This window comes from Rhinolophus ferrumequinum, chromosome 15, assembly GCF_004115265.2.
Source record: "Rhinolophus ferrumequinum isolate MPI-CBG mRhiFer1 chromosome 15, mRhiFer1_v1.p, whole genome shotgun sequence".
Taxonomy (NCBI): Eukaryota; Metazoa; Chordata; class Mammalia; order Chiroptera; family Rhinolophidae; genus Rhinolophus; species Rhinolophus ferrumequinum.
Window position 1 is genome coordinate 4755332 of NC_046298.1, and position 13829 is coordinate 4769160.

At 45.1% G+C, this 13829-nt stretch overlaps 1 pseudogene; it reads right to left on the reverse strand.

Annotated features, from left to right (window-relative positions):
• LOC117034748 (uncharacterized) overlaps window positions 1–12663 on the reverse strand; it is a 40901-nt pseudogene extending 28238 nt beyond the window's left edge.
• Window positions 12664–13829: the final 1166 nt, after the last annotated feature.

A 13829-nucleotide genomic window follows, 5' to 3' on the forward strand; every position in this document is an offset into this window, starting at 1 on the left:
TGCTTTTCTATTTGCTTTTTACTATTCCCTGAATTTTTAAATTAAATGTAATTAAATTTTATCATGACTTGGTCTCGACGCGACTTCTTCCCTAAATCCTAAGTTACAGGAGTTCCATTCAGCGAGTGTTCACGTGGTTCTCCAGGTTGATTTACTACGATTGAGTTGTGATTTTGATGTGGCTTGGGAGGCGAACGCAGCGTTTACCTCCTCCACCCTCTTGACCAGAACTCGAAGTTGTTTTAAAGAAAAACTGAAAGTGACAGTGTTTTATTTGTTTGCAGCAATCAGGGGTGCAACTTGAGGTGAGCGTGATTCACAGACGAAACCCCCAGGAGTTGAGAATGGCGGCCTCCAGAGAGTCGAGTCGGGGTGAGAACAGAGTAAAGCGGGGCCGCTGTGTTTCGTTATAAACCTTTTAGTGCTCTCCTTTTAACTTCGTATATGCAATACTCTGATGAAAGGCAGGCAGGCAGACAGGCAGACAGTGCAGGGCTCGTAGGCTATGGCACGGGAACAAACACACATTCTCTGCATGGTTCTGCAATCTCTAGCTCAGGCCTGTGGGATCTCAGACCACGTGGGAAACTTTTCCAGCTCAGGTCAGGAGTGCTCTCTGCTCTAAATGTTACATGTGAAATAAATTCTAGACACCAAGAGAGGCTTTTACGTAGCTTGATGGCTATGGTCAATGTGTAGGTGTCTTCTGATCTCTCCTAGGTTACCTACTAAGAGTAAGATTTAATAAAAGTTTAATTTTACATGGGAGGTCCCTACCCTGCCTTACCATATATCACTGGCTTCTGAACAAACTTAGGACCCACGGGGCACTGCAGAGCTACAATGGAGATGACAGTATTTGGCGAAATCTTAAACCGTCTTTATGAAGGTTACATTTAAGAAGAAATATGAATATCTATTGGCCTTCAGGTGCAGAAGCTTCATTGTTTGGCTATTTTAAATGTTTGTCTCGGCACAGAAGCAGCTCCACCTAAGCGTCTGAGTTGCATGCAAAACATGAGACAAACTGTTGTCTATAAAGCACTGTGAAGGAGAGCCAGCTAAGACCGACTCTGCTAAAACATGGCAGCTCATGCATAAAACAAGGTGTTCTTTTTACTTATGGTCTGAGTTCAATCATTAATTAATGGATGAGAAATGAAATGTGTACCTATTAACACTGTCCTGGACATAAGAAACTATCTTCTGAATTTGTAACATGTTAAAAATAGACTACATGCATTTTTGAAGCAGTCCTTTTTTTTTTTTAAGTATTTTAGTATTCGACAATTTATTCAACCTACTTACTACGTTAGCGGTAATTTCCTAATTGATCTTACATGAATTACTTAAGTAACTAGATGTGCTTAGTCCTTGACATGACCTATTTAAATCATACTGTCCCCACCCCAGGAGACTGGGAATCTGTCATTTTTGAAAGCGTGCATTTTCTTTTACATTTTCAGAACTTATGTATGACATAAATGTGGTTTAGTCTTATTATTTACTTAAAGTACATTAGACATTTTCTGTGCTTAGAAAAACCATAGTTTCATACTCTTCATAACAGTACTGAGCAAGGGCTGACCACGTGCGTGCCAGACTACATAGGCAAAGCAAATGGAACGGTCAGCATGAAAGAGTCCTGGCATCCCCAAATGACAGGAAGCAAGTGGTCTTCCCTATTGTCTTTTCCAATCCAATATTATGGCTCGATGATAGAACACCAATCCTACACTGACTTCTCTGCAGGCTCCAGAAGCAGTAGACAGGATGCAAATCCAGCTACTAGTGCTGCACAGGGTTTCTGCCCAGGGAAAGGTCTCCTGACTTAGCCGTAAAAATCCTGCACTGCTAAGGAGACTTGAGCTGGGACGGATGACCCAGGGCCTTCTGGAGAAGCCTGCCTGGCTAGTGCTTACCTGGGCAGAGCAAGGAAGCAGGGTTGGCCTGACATCTTGTACTTGTACGGTGCTTGATGCACAGGAGGGACGCGGTATGTCTAGACTGAACAGGATGGTCCCAAGAGCTTCTGTACAGATGAGAAGACTAAAAAAGCCATGCCCATCTGGGGTGACTCTGGGTGAGCTGCAAAGGCGGCCTTCCAAGGACAGCCCCTTGTCTCCTGAAGCAGCAGCTCTGACCAGGAGGGTAGGGAGAGTGGTTTAGGAAGTGTGCGTCTGTCTACGTCTGAGTGTTTTATGGAAGAAAAGAGAGTTCATGCAGGTGCACCCCGTGAGCCTAAGAAATACGAAATGTTTGAGATATCCTGGAAAAGGCAACGCTGGCAGGGACGGTCACCTACGATGGGATGGTGAACACAGAGTCTTTCAGATTTACCACTAAGGGTGGGAAAGATGGTGAGATCTGGTTGAAAGCTCTAGGTAAGAAAACTGGATTGGCTACATGATATTTTGGACAAGATGTTTTGGATTCTTAAGTCAGAAGCAATGCAGGCGATCTAAGTCTCAATTGTCAATACTACACGAGAGTGTTTTGTGACACCCATTCAACTCGTGTTTCCTCCACCAGATCCAGCTGAGTTACTGACAAATGTGAGCCTTCAAAGTGTGCGGCATACAAAGAAAAACTCCTACACTTTCAAAGCGGGATCTATTTTAAGTGGTAGTTCTCGATTGGGCTAAAGTGACTTTTCACAGATTCGTGAAGTGTAAATACGGTGCCAGAGGAGAGTTTTACGTTGGACTGTACGACAAGGACACAAAACGGGGAGCCATCATCTTTACCTTTCTGGAGTGTGCGAGCGAGGCGCGGCTCAGAGGGATGTGAACCGTTTCCACCACCAGGCCGTGGTTCTGCGACCAACGACCCATGACTGTTGCATATGCTCTTCAACGTGGGCGTACACACACACACACACACACAAAAGGTGGGTGACTTTCACACATAAGAAAAAAAATCTACGGGTATGTCACTGAGCAGTTGTTCCACAGATAACTTTGATGCACCACAAATTTACGTAAGGGAGGGGTAAGATAATATACTTTTTACTGTACTGAGGTAACTGAGATGGAAAATGCTACATTTTTCCGAAAATCACACATGCCCTACACCTTGTTTTCATTCTTAGACTCGTTAAAAACACTCACGGGTATGTTATCTGTCTGATGGAATCAGTTTAAAGAAACGGAGGCAACTCTGACCAAAAGGAACCTTCCTTTTTTGAGCATGCACTGTCCTCCTATGGTTGCCTACATAGGTAATTTTATAAAGAGAGCAGGATATGTCACAACTGTGTTTCTGTGAGGCGTGATCCGCTGGGGAAGCACCATGACGTGGCCACCATTTTTCAAAATGGAATCATTCACCTGTCACTTGATGAAGTCACTTCCATTTAAAGACCATGAAAGAAAATTCAAGATGATGTTAAAGAACAGAGGAGACCATTATCTTCAGAAAAATGAGAGAACAAACACTCGTTTACGATTAGCTCCTGGGACAGACCAATACTGTTAAGGTTATGGCCACCGGGACAATTCCTTGCTACAGGGTAAATGGGTCAGATATTCACACATCTCCGTCCAGGTCAGCTATCCCATAACTAACCTTGGCTCAAACCCAGAGTTATCTCACCGTTTCCTCAGCCTCAGTCCTCAGGTCCTGGAGAATCTCTCCTAGACGTCTCCTTTGGGGTTCTGCTTCCAATCCCATATAATCCTTGCTCGAAACCCACTGAGGCCTCCTGCCACAGCTTCTGTCTTGACTCCTTTTCCCACTTCAATCCATCCTACACTTCTGTCTCTGAGTCATGTTGTTAAAAGTGCTAATTTCAAAATGCCCCAGTCACTGCTCAGCACCCTAAACCTCTTACCTAGCTTTCAAAGTCCTGGCCAGCCATGGCTCCCACCTAGCTTACTAGGTTTTAAAACTGAGTTTCGCACCTCCTATTCTCTTCCCAAATTTAATTTCTTGTGCTCTCTGGACAATCAACCCTCTGCGCACTTTTCCCAGCTGTCCCTCCCTGCCGTTCTGTTTGCTACTCTTAGTCCTCACCGCCAAAGCCCGGCTCAAATGGCACCATCCCCTGTCACCTCACTGATTCACGCCCTTGGACCCCAAAGTAATCTACTGTTCCTCGGGTGTACAGTCTGCTGAGAGCGGGAACAACTCTGCATCCTCCGCCTCTCACTTGTTATTTCTGCCCAGGTTTTATGCTGTTAGACCACATGTGGTACAAATGGAACGGTTACTTATCTCTGCGACCCTCACTGGGCCTAGCACAGAGCTTCACATAGGATAGGTGCACTTGAAACAGATGCTTTGTGAGTTAAGAATGAACATGATGGCAGGAAAATGCTTTTCTGGCAATTTAGGAGCATACAGATGAGTTCAGAAATAAATTCAAGAGGAAAAAGGAAAAACAAGACATGGTTCATATTTACAGAGTGACAGTCCATGAATCAAAATTATCACAAAAATAATTCACGTTGGAGGACATGATTTGAAAGTTAATTACTGTTTTAGAGTATAAAGAAATGAATTAGGCAACTAATGTATCACTACAGATCCTTCCAACATCACAGTGACAATGGAGCGAGCAGCCTGGCGGGGTCTCAGGAGGCCGTGGCTGATGCAGACAGCACACAGCCGTGGAGAGCCTCCACGGCACCCACCAGGGACCTGACGCCACGTCTAAATGCCAGAACCACGGAAAACCATGCAGAGGCTGGGGGACATCAGAGAAGCAGTTTCTGCAAGCCCACTCAGACGGAGGGAGACAAGAAAGCAATCTCCAACATGCTTCTCACCACAAAACACTGGACTCAGGTTGATGGACGTCAGCCTGGCTCTGGAGATGGCGGCGTGGCGAGGATATTGGGGCAGCGTAAGCCGAGCGGCAGCTGGAGTCAGTCAGAACTCTAAAAGGAGCACGAAATGCTCCCCATCAGGTGTGGTGCCTGCCACGAGTGTTGAGAAAGCGACTCCAGGCAGAGACAACTGTAGAGTCCCAGGCTGGTGCAGGGTATTGTACCAACGTTGCTAAATGTCGAGGGAAAACAAAGGGACTATGCCTGCTGAGTCGTTCCTACCTCTGGGTTCAAAATCGGTTTACATTATTGCATGATCAGATGAATCCCGGGCATGTCTGGTTGTCCTTCAATTAGTAAAGGGGGATTCCACGATATTCTACACTTGATCTTAGCCAAAAGGCCGAGAAGCAATACCATAATATTCTAATGCAAAGGAATTGGCCTCTCCCACCCTCCCCATGCCGGGACTCACCTCCTTTTTTCTAGTACACTGTGTGCCCACGTCCAACCCAAATATCCTCCAAAAGAGATGGAGTTACAATTTTGCTTTCATAAACTCTTACGGTAAAGATGCTGTCTACAAATGAATTAGGCTTCTGTAAAGGAGATATCATAGAGTAAGAAGTCCAAGTCATTCTGAGACAGCCGATTTTCACTGACAGTGAGAAAACTTATAGCGCCTTCATGCTGAGTTACGCGTTATGCCGGGTCTCCCATTCCGGAGGGATGAGTTCTCACCAGAGTAAGTGAGCACGCCTCCAGCCGACCATTCGACTACATGCCAGGCTCTTTGCCAAGCACTACGAAACACGACCTCATCCGGAGACGCAAACATCCACACATGAAGTTCCCCCTCTCCCTCGTTGCCCTCAAGTGCCAGCCAGCGGCGCGCAAGCCCAGAGCGCTCCATGGACCCAAGGGACAAGCTGGACCCGGACTGGAGGACAGGAGCAGCAGGGATGGCCTCCAGGAGACCAGGCTGCAACTGTGCTCAGTGGCCTACACGAGTGAGGCAGGTGGGGAAGAGGGAACGGGCATCTGACACTGACGGAAAAACAGCACGGACAGAGGCTGGGAGGAATTCAACATACAGGGAAGAAACGAGAGGAAGCTTCTCTGGAGGGTCGGTGAGGCCACCTTCAAGGTACACTACACGAGACTGTCAGCACCCCAAGGCAGGATATTCACTAAAGTATCCCCAGAGCCTAGGACCGTGCCTGGCATGTGGAATCCAACCCTGAAAATGGCTTTGGTTTGTTTCCTCTTATGATTATAAAACTGATAGATGCTCAATGTATTAAGTTGGTGCAAAAGTAACTGCGGTTTAAAAGGTTAAAAAGAATTGCAAAAACCGCAATTACTTTCGCACCAGCCTAACAGAAAACTCGAGCCATACGAAAAACTGAGGACGGTAACCTTCAGAAATGCCCCCACCCACAGGGTGGCACTACCACCAACCAGTTGGGTAAGCCCCACAGCAACACAGCTCTTGTAATCTGCGAAGCTCTCCCAGAGCTATTTCTAAAGTCTCAACTCTCAGTGGCTTCTGTGCATAAGGCCGAATACCTGTTCCGTTTGTACGCAATCTCATTTGACACACTAAAAAGAAATCAATCTACCTGTGTTCTCCGTTGACAGAAGCAATCACGCCATCTGAAGGCCGCTCTCAATCATGCTCTCTCTGAACCACCTGATGAAAGTGCTGGAAAAGCCCCTCTTTCTGAGCACCCCAGCCGCTGGCACCAGCTGAAAAATATGGATGTTTCCAATGCTTTTTTTGCAAGGCCCAAAGCAAACACTGGAGGTGTGCCGGGTGTCTCACGAAAGTGTACGTGGAAGACAACACTTCTACAAGGGACAGACAAGGCAAATGCAAGGACTCTCCACCAGACCTTTACCTAACGGAGGGTACTGGCAGCCAGCGCGGTGACCTGCACTCAGTCCCACGTGCGTCACCAGCCACACTCCGCCGTGATTCTTCAATGCTGTGGGATGCAGGAACACATAACCGTTGGTGCAAATACAGGGTCCCTCTCCGTATGCCCCCAAAAGCCACAACATAAATCTATCAGATCAGCTAGCGCAACATATAGGCACCAAAATAAAGGCTGTGTCTACTTAGAGGTAAGAGGACGCTCAGTGATCTGAGCTCGCTGTAGAAGATGGTGAGTTTCTGGGATGGCCTGCTCTTTCCCGTTCATTTCCTCTCGCCTGCTAGAATGAAAAGTACTATATGGAGCCACTGATCTTTGCCAAGTAAGATTCAGATATAGATTGACAGCGACAGAGAGAGTCACACTTTAAGATGTGTATTCTAAAGACACAAGGTAATTTTACCTGAAGTGTTCATCTTTTAAAGAAGGGGCACTTGTCTTCATTGGATATGGGTAAAAAAATGAATCAACAAGGTCTGCTCACGTCACTCCTGAACTCCCAACGGCTCCTGAGAGCAAGCGATCTGCCAGTGCTAACGGTGTGAAAATCAGGTGCAGATGCTGGGTAATCTATTAGCCACCTAAAGCAGTCCCCTTAGCTGTGACTTAGCAGAAGACACGGGGAGTTGAATGCATTACGAAGCCTAAATCAGGGGGTTTTACTGCAGCTCCCTAGCATCTAGACACCGGGGCTTCTGTGCACAAGGCGTGTCCTGCCAGGAAGACAGCTACCTCTGTGGGCAGCGATTAGCTCTTTTTGCACCAGAGGCAGCACGCTGCCTGGCAAGGTGGCTGGAACACGCTCGGTCAACCATGACTATTCAGCCAGCTGCCGCCAGTGTCCATCCCTGTCTGATTTTCATTCGGGTTCTTGCCCACATCCAACCTCCCGACAGAGCAGAGACTCAGCTCCGGACTTTCAGATGCAAAGCTGTTTCCTGAGTCCACGCGTCCCCTGTGCCCTGCGTATTCTGAGCTCCACAAAAACATGTCCTCACCCTAGCAGGCCTTATCTTTGTCTGCCATCTCTGCCAAACACTGACGATTGACTCCAGGGGCCATTCTTCAAGCCGCCTGCTCTCTCTAACCCTTGCTACCTTGTGTGCTTGCTGGCTTTCTCTCCAACTTTATATATACTTTCTTTTAGTGAAGGGTGTGTAAACTCCCCGCCACTACCCTAAGTAATTAAAGGGGACTGGGAGGCTCCCCAGAAGCTAAGTACCTGGTTATCCAGAAAAGGTAGTATGATATTGAAACTGCAACTACCTGGGTTTGAATCAGCTCTGTCACTACTAACTGGGTGAGCTGGAATGAGTTACTTCACATCGTTATTTATGCCTTAGTTTCCTCACCTGTAAAATGGGAATATTAGGAGAACCTACCTCTAAGTATTGCTATGAGGACTGAATGAGCTAATACAGTTGCCTGAGGCAGAGCAAGCCCTCTATAGTAAGCCATTATCATCCATCTTCGCCTCTAGGTGACTCTCAGATCAGGGCTAAGGAAATCTCTCCTTCAGAAGATCCTAACGGTGAGTGAAATCTTGTTTGCAGGAAATGTTACCTGAGAGGAGCTAACCTCCATTAACAGTCACTCCCAAATTCTATACTTCCCAGAGCTTCCGCAGTGGAAGAAAGCATTTTTCAATTTTGAATTATTAATCTAATCTGACACAAATCTCATCTTTAATGCAGGCAAGAGAGAGGCCCTGTCAAGGTTCATACATAGAAAAATCCATTCAAATACAGTTCAAGGAAAAGTGCCTTTACCAAAGCTACAGAGGTACATCCAAGGCAAGAATCTTGAACTGCCATGTTGATTTACATATGAGATGTGAATACAAAATACGGCGAATGCTGCTGCCAAGTGCCATCCAACAGAAAGGCAGGAATCTTCAATACGGGAAATGGCACGTTGAACCTTAGTGACAGTGTGTGACAAGTTTCAACTTGTTCGGTGCAGTCAGTCGGGTGTGAGCTACGGTTGAGAGAAGATGTGCTTTAGAGTGTGCCGGAAATCATCCTCCATCACACAGCAATTTCTGTGAAATAAAAACATTGCAATGTGTCCTCATCCACCTTATTCATGGGATCTGCCACCATGTGACTTCTGATTCTTCCCCAAAGTCAAAATGATTCAGGACACTGAGGCAGCCACGACAGTGCAACTAAAGACATGAAAGAGGACTTCCAGAACTGCTTCAGAAAGTGGCAAGAATGATGAGATAAGTGTGTTCAAAGCCCTGGGGAGTATTTTGAGGGGGATTAATGGCAATGTGTCTTTTACTGTAATAATTTTTTTATTTAAATATTCACTGTATTTTTTTATCACACCTCGTATTTAGTTACTTAGAAGAACTTCACTGCTGAATGTGAACAAGTAAAATAATAAGATAACCTTCAAAACTGGTTTACACACTTTGGAATACCATACAGTGGTCAACACCATGAAGATGAATAATACTCCATGATGGACCGTCAAGTGAAAGAAGCAAGTTCCAGAACAATATGCCAGGGTGAGCCATTTAAGTTAAAAACAAGGGAGAAAAATGGGAAAGTTCTGAAAAGGAATTTTCACTTTTTATTATCAGACATTTTTACATGTACTTATCCATTCCTTGGGTAAAAAAAAACAAATAAACCGTTTTTAAGTGACTTAAATTTATACTCAACTCTGGAGGACTGATTTGTCCCATGATGAAATAAATTTGCATTTTGTCAGCATATAGTACCAATGGTCAGATGGTAGCATGAGAAAGGTCTGAGGAAGGAATAGCCCACAGAGTGGGTCACCCACATGGCACTTCCTGAAAAACCCACAGAGAAAGGGCCTGGGTGGCTTACATGGACCTGACTGAGTCCCTTCAGTCTGCAGGTCTGTTTTAGTTACTAGCGTCCAAATGACTGTGGAAAGGTAAAAGTTAAAGCAGAAGGGCTTAATATGATCGAGTTGACCTGAGGGAGTGCCCCAAAACCAAATATTAATAACATCAATTTTAACAAACACATAAGTCTGCACAGTAAGAACACATCTAAATTACTACTAAAGCTTTTAGCAAATGGAGCCACGACAATGAAATTTTACCTTAGCATGTCTTCACCCTCCTTTAAGTAGCCCTCTTGGGGAGAATAAGAAGTCGGCAGAAAAGCTTTATACGGCTTACCGCTAAAAAAAAACCAGCAAAGACAAAATTACACTTAAGAAGAAATTATTTCCCAGAGTCCATGCATTAGTTTCCACAGTTCTGGTACACTCAAAGGTGATTACATCTTCAGTTAAACTGGATTTTTAAAACGCGAACAATGGCTTTTCTCAAGACTTTTTCCCCCCAGAACCTCGCCTCTATTTTGTCATGCCTATTTCTATTTTTGTCTAGTTTGTTTGCTCTGCTTCTGCAGAGTTGACAACTGAAGGCACAGCTCTGTCACAAGAAAAGTTCACTGCAAACTCATGACGGAAGGGGCTTCGATTTAATGAGTCTGATTTGCCCCACTGAACTGAACTAAATCTGGAAGTATATAAAGCTGAGGGTGTTTGGTAATATTTTTAGAATCACTGTTTTTTGTAAAGCTTCTCTTCTCTAGATGTTACACCAGCATCACCATACATTTTGGGGGATTGGCTGCCATCTTTACCATAACTGACACGAGCTCCACAATGGAGCTTCTGGGAGAAAAAAAGAAACTCCTAAATGATTCGGGCGCATCAATTCTGAGTACTAAGCATCCTTGGTGAAGACCGTTATCTATATTTAGTTGCCAAATGCATGTTGGCACACGCTCATTGAGAGTCAGGCGGTTATCATACTATAACGTAGATCTACATCTAAAACCAAGACAAAGGGCAAAACCTAGGAAGAAACGCCTGCTCCAAATTGTTAGCCGAGAGAAACAAGGAACTAAGCGCAACTGACAGTTGTGAGTTTGGACTGAGAGGGTTAAAGAGTGATTAGAAAGCGCTCCCTTCCCAAGAAGGAAAAGAAGTACAGATGCCGAGCTCGACCCTCTTCCCAACGATCCCGGCCAAGTTTGAAGGCCACGAGAAGGAAGAAGCAGATGGCTCAATGTGAGCAAGTCAAAAGGAAGTTGCATTGGCCTTACTCGGCTTCCTAGCAACTAGACTGACTGATGCCAAGAAAGCCAGCCGGCTCTAAGGAGAAACGCCGCAGGGTACTTGGAACCCAGCAGCCGGGCAGAGAAGAGAAGGCCCCCAGACACCCCCGCCTGGCAGAACAAACCCTGTGCCTACCGATACCCACACTGCCCGCCTCACCAGGACCCCCACTTCCCGGGCAGTTCCAGCTCCAGCCTACCTGGCCACGCTCACGTCAGCCCTCTGACTACTCGGAACTCCTTTCAGGATGACCTTTCAAATGTTAGCAGCCATCAAAGAAGAATTCCCCGCTTCTCCACAGGAGGGAAGGCCCCACGTACTCTGAATGCACCTCAGCCAGCTGGACAAAGGATTCCACAGGCCAGCAGGCCTGTACGCAGACACTGCAGCCCTAGCCGAGAAAGGCAGGCGTGTACGTGGGCTCGGCCCCCAGAGGCCTGAGAACAACCCTCCCGGAACCATAGTGTGTTCCGGTTCCTTTCCTTAAAACAGTCCCTAGGTAACCAGGAGGCTGGAATCCCCAAATGGGCTGTGTAGAGGAATTACACGCAGGCAGGAGCTGCCATTGTGGAAGGTATGAGAAGGCGCAGCACGTGAAATACATCCCTAGTAAAGTGCAAAGGGCCAAAGGAAGGCTTGGACACCATTAAACGATGCAAGGTCACCCTGAGCCCTGGCAATGCCACTGCATTTTGTCATATTCTCTGTGGTCTCCTTCTAACTAGTGTCACCCATTAAAACGTCAGTTCTTCACTTACTCGTTTAATGGACTGTAGGCCAATCACTGCCAAACAAAAAATGAAATTTATAATTACAAATATATTTTGGGACATGAATACAGTTTCCCAGATGTTCAAAGAAGATGCTTTCAATACATTATATTTGACCCTTATAACACCCGTGCGAGCTGGGTAACATCAACCTCTACGCACACTTTTTAAAAACAGATGAGGAAACTGAGGCTCAGGTCACATGACTAGCCACACAGGTAGGCTGTGAAGCCCAAATTCAAAATCCAGGTGGGTCTGACTCTAAACTCCAGACTCCTTTCAATACCTCACAGCCCAGAAACTCTAGGCTTAACCCAGGAAGTCTGCAAGTAAAAAAAAAAAAAAAGGAAAAGCAATGAAAGGACAAGTAAAAGGGATAAAGATATTAAGGCATTCCAAATTTTCATGGAAAGTAAGTTAACATGGGCATAAAAATATTCTCAGTTGAGGACATAAAGAGCATGAGGGAGGACTCCAGAGTGCAATGCCTGCCTGCCCACGCCTCTCCTGGCCACATCACTGCAGGCAAAGAGCCTTTCACCACACATGTGGGTGGACCACCCACATAAGAGCAGTTCAAAACTGAAGTCTCAAGACCCTTGTGGAGGAACCGGAACTCTCCATGCTGCTGCAGGGAATGTAAAAGGGTACAGTCACCTCAGAAACAGTTCGGCAGTTTCTAAAAAAAGTAAAACATCCATAACCCAGGCAGTCCACTCCTAGATATTCACCCAATAAAAATGTAAGCACATGTCCATACAAAGACTGTACGTGGATGACCACAGCAGCTTTATTTCTAATGGCCCCAAACCGGAAATAACCATCGACAGGTAAATGAAAAACAAATGATGTATCTATCCATCTTAGTCTACTCAGGCGGTCCTAACAAAATATCATAGAGTGGGTGTCTTAAATAACGGACGTTAATTTTCTCAGAGTTTTGGAAGTTGGAAGTCTGGGACAGGATGTCAGCACAGTCGAGTTCTGGTGAGGGCTCTCTTCCCAGCTTGCAGACGGCCACCTTCTTGCTGTGTCCTCACATGGCTCTTCCTCTTCTAAGGCCACCAAGCACATCGGATTAGGATGCCACGCTTATGATCTTATATCATCTTAATGATCTCTTGAAAGCCCTATCTCTAAATATAGTCACATTAGGGGTTGGGGCTTCAACATATGATTGCAGGGGAACACGATTCAGTCCATAGCACCATATGCTGGAATATTACTCAGCAACAAGATCATGACGTCCTGATCCAACCACCAACATGGGTGAATCTCAAAGTAATCATGCTGAAAGAAGTCAGACACTTCCCCCTCCAAAACAAGTCTGCTGTATGATTCCAAACTTTAGGTGGTGATAGCTACGTGTATGCTTACTATCTTGACTGTCGTGCTGGGCTGACATCCATGTGTCAAAACTCAAATTGTGCATTTTAAGTATATTAAAATGTATTATCATATATTAATATTACACATCAATATACACCAATTAAGATTTAAAAAAAAAATCCAAGCCTGTTCATTCCCTGCTTCAGTTTTTTCCTTCTTTAACATTCATAGGTTTCAAAGTGTTTCCAGTTTTTGTATTGCTCAGAAATCACATACAGCCTGATATGGTTAAACAGAGAGAAGCTCATGCAGCTACAGAAAGAGTCCTCACACTTCCCTCACAATTTCAAATTAAATGTACTTGTCACTCCCAAAGCCTCCAGGAACACTGGAACGATTATTTTTAACTTTTTACTGCTGTATCTCAATTACTTCAACTTATTAGACAGCTGATCTATTAAGTTCTCAGGATAGGACCCACTGGGGATAAATTTTAAAATTAAAAAGATTTTTAAGAGTCTACTCTTAGAAGTTCCATCATCATTTCAAATTTCACTGAAAACAATTTGAATTTTAACACTTCTCTGGAGAAATTTCAATCAAGCTTCCAGAAGTAAGAAGAGAGTACCGTGTTTCCCCGAAAATAAGACCGGGTCTTATATTAGGGTTGGCTCCAAAGGACGCATTAGGGCTTATGTTCAGGGGATGTCATCCTGAAAAATCATGTTAGGGCTTATTTTCTGGTTAGGTCTTATTTTCGGGGAAACATGGAAATAACATGGTACCATCATAGGGACACAAGCCAGAGGTTCCTTCCATGACGCTCTAAAGAGCAGGGGTCAACACGCAGCTAAAAACTGCGTTACTACGCAATTCAGCAAACAGACCCAACTGATTTGAAAACGTATGAA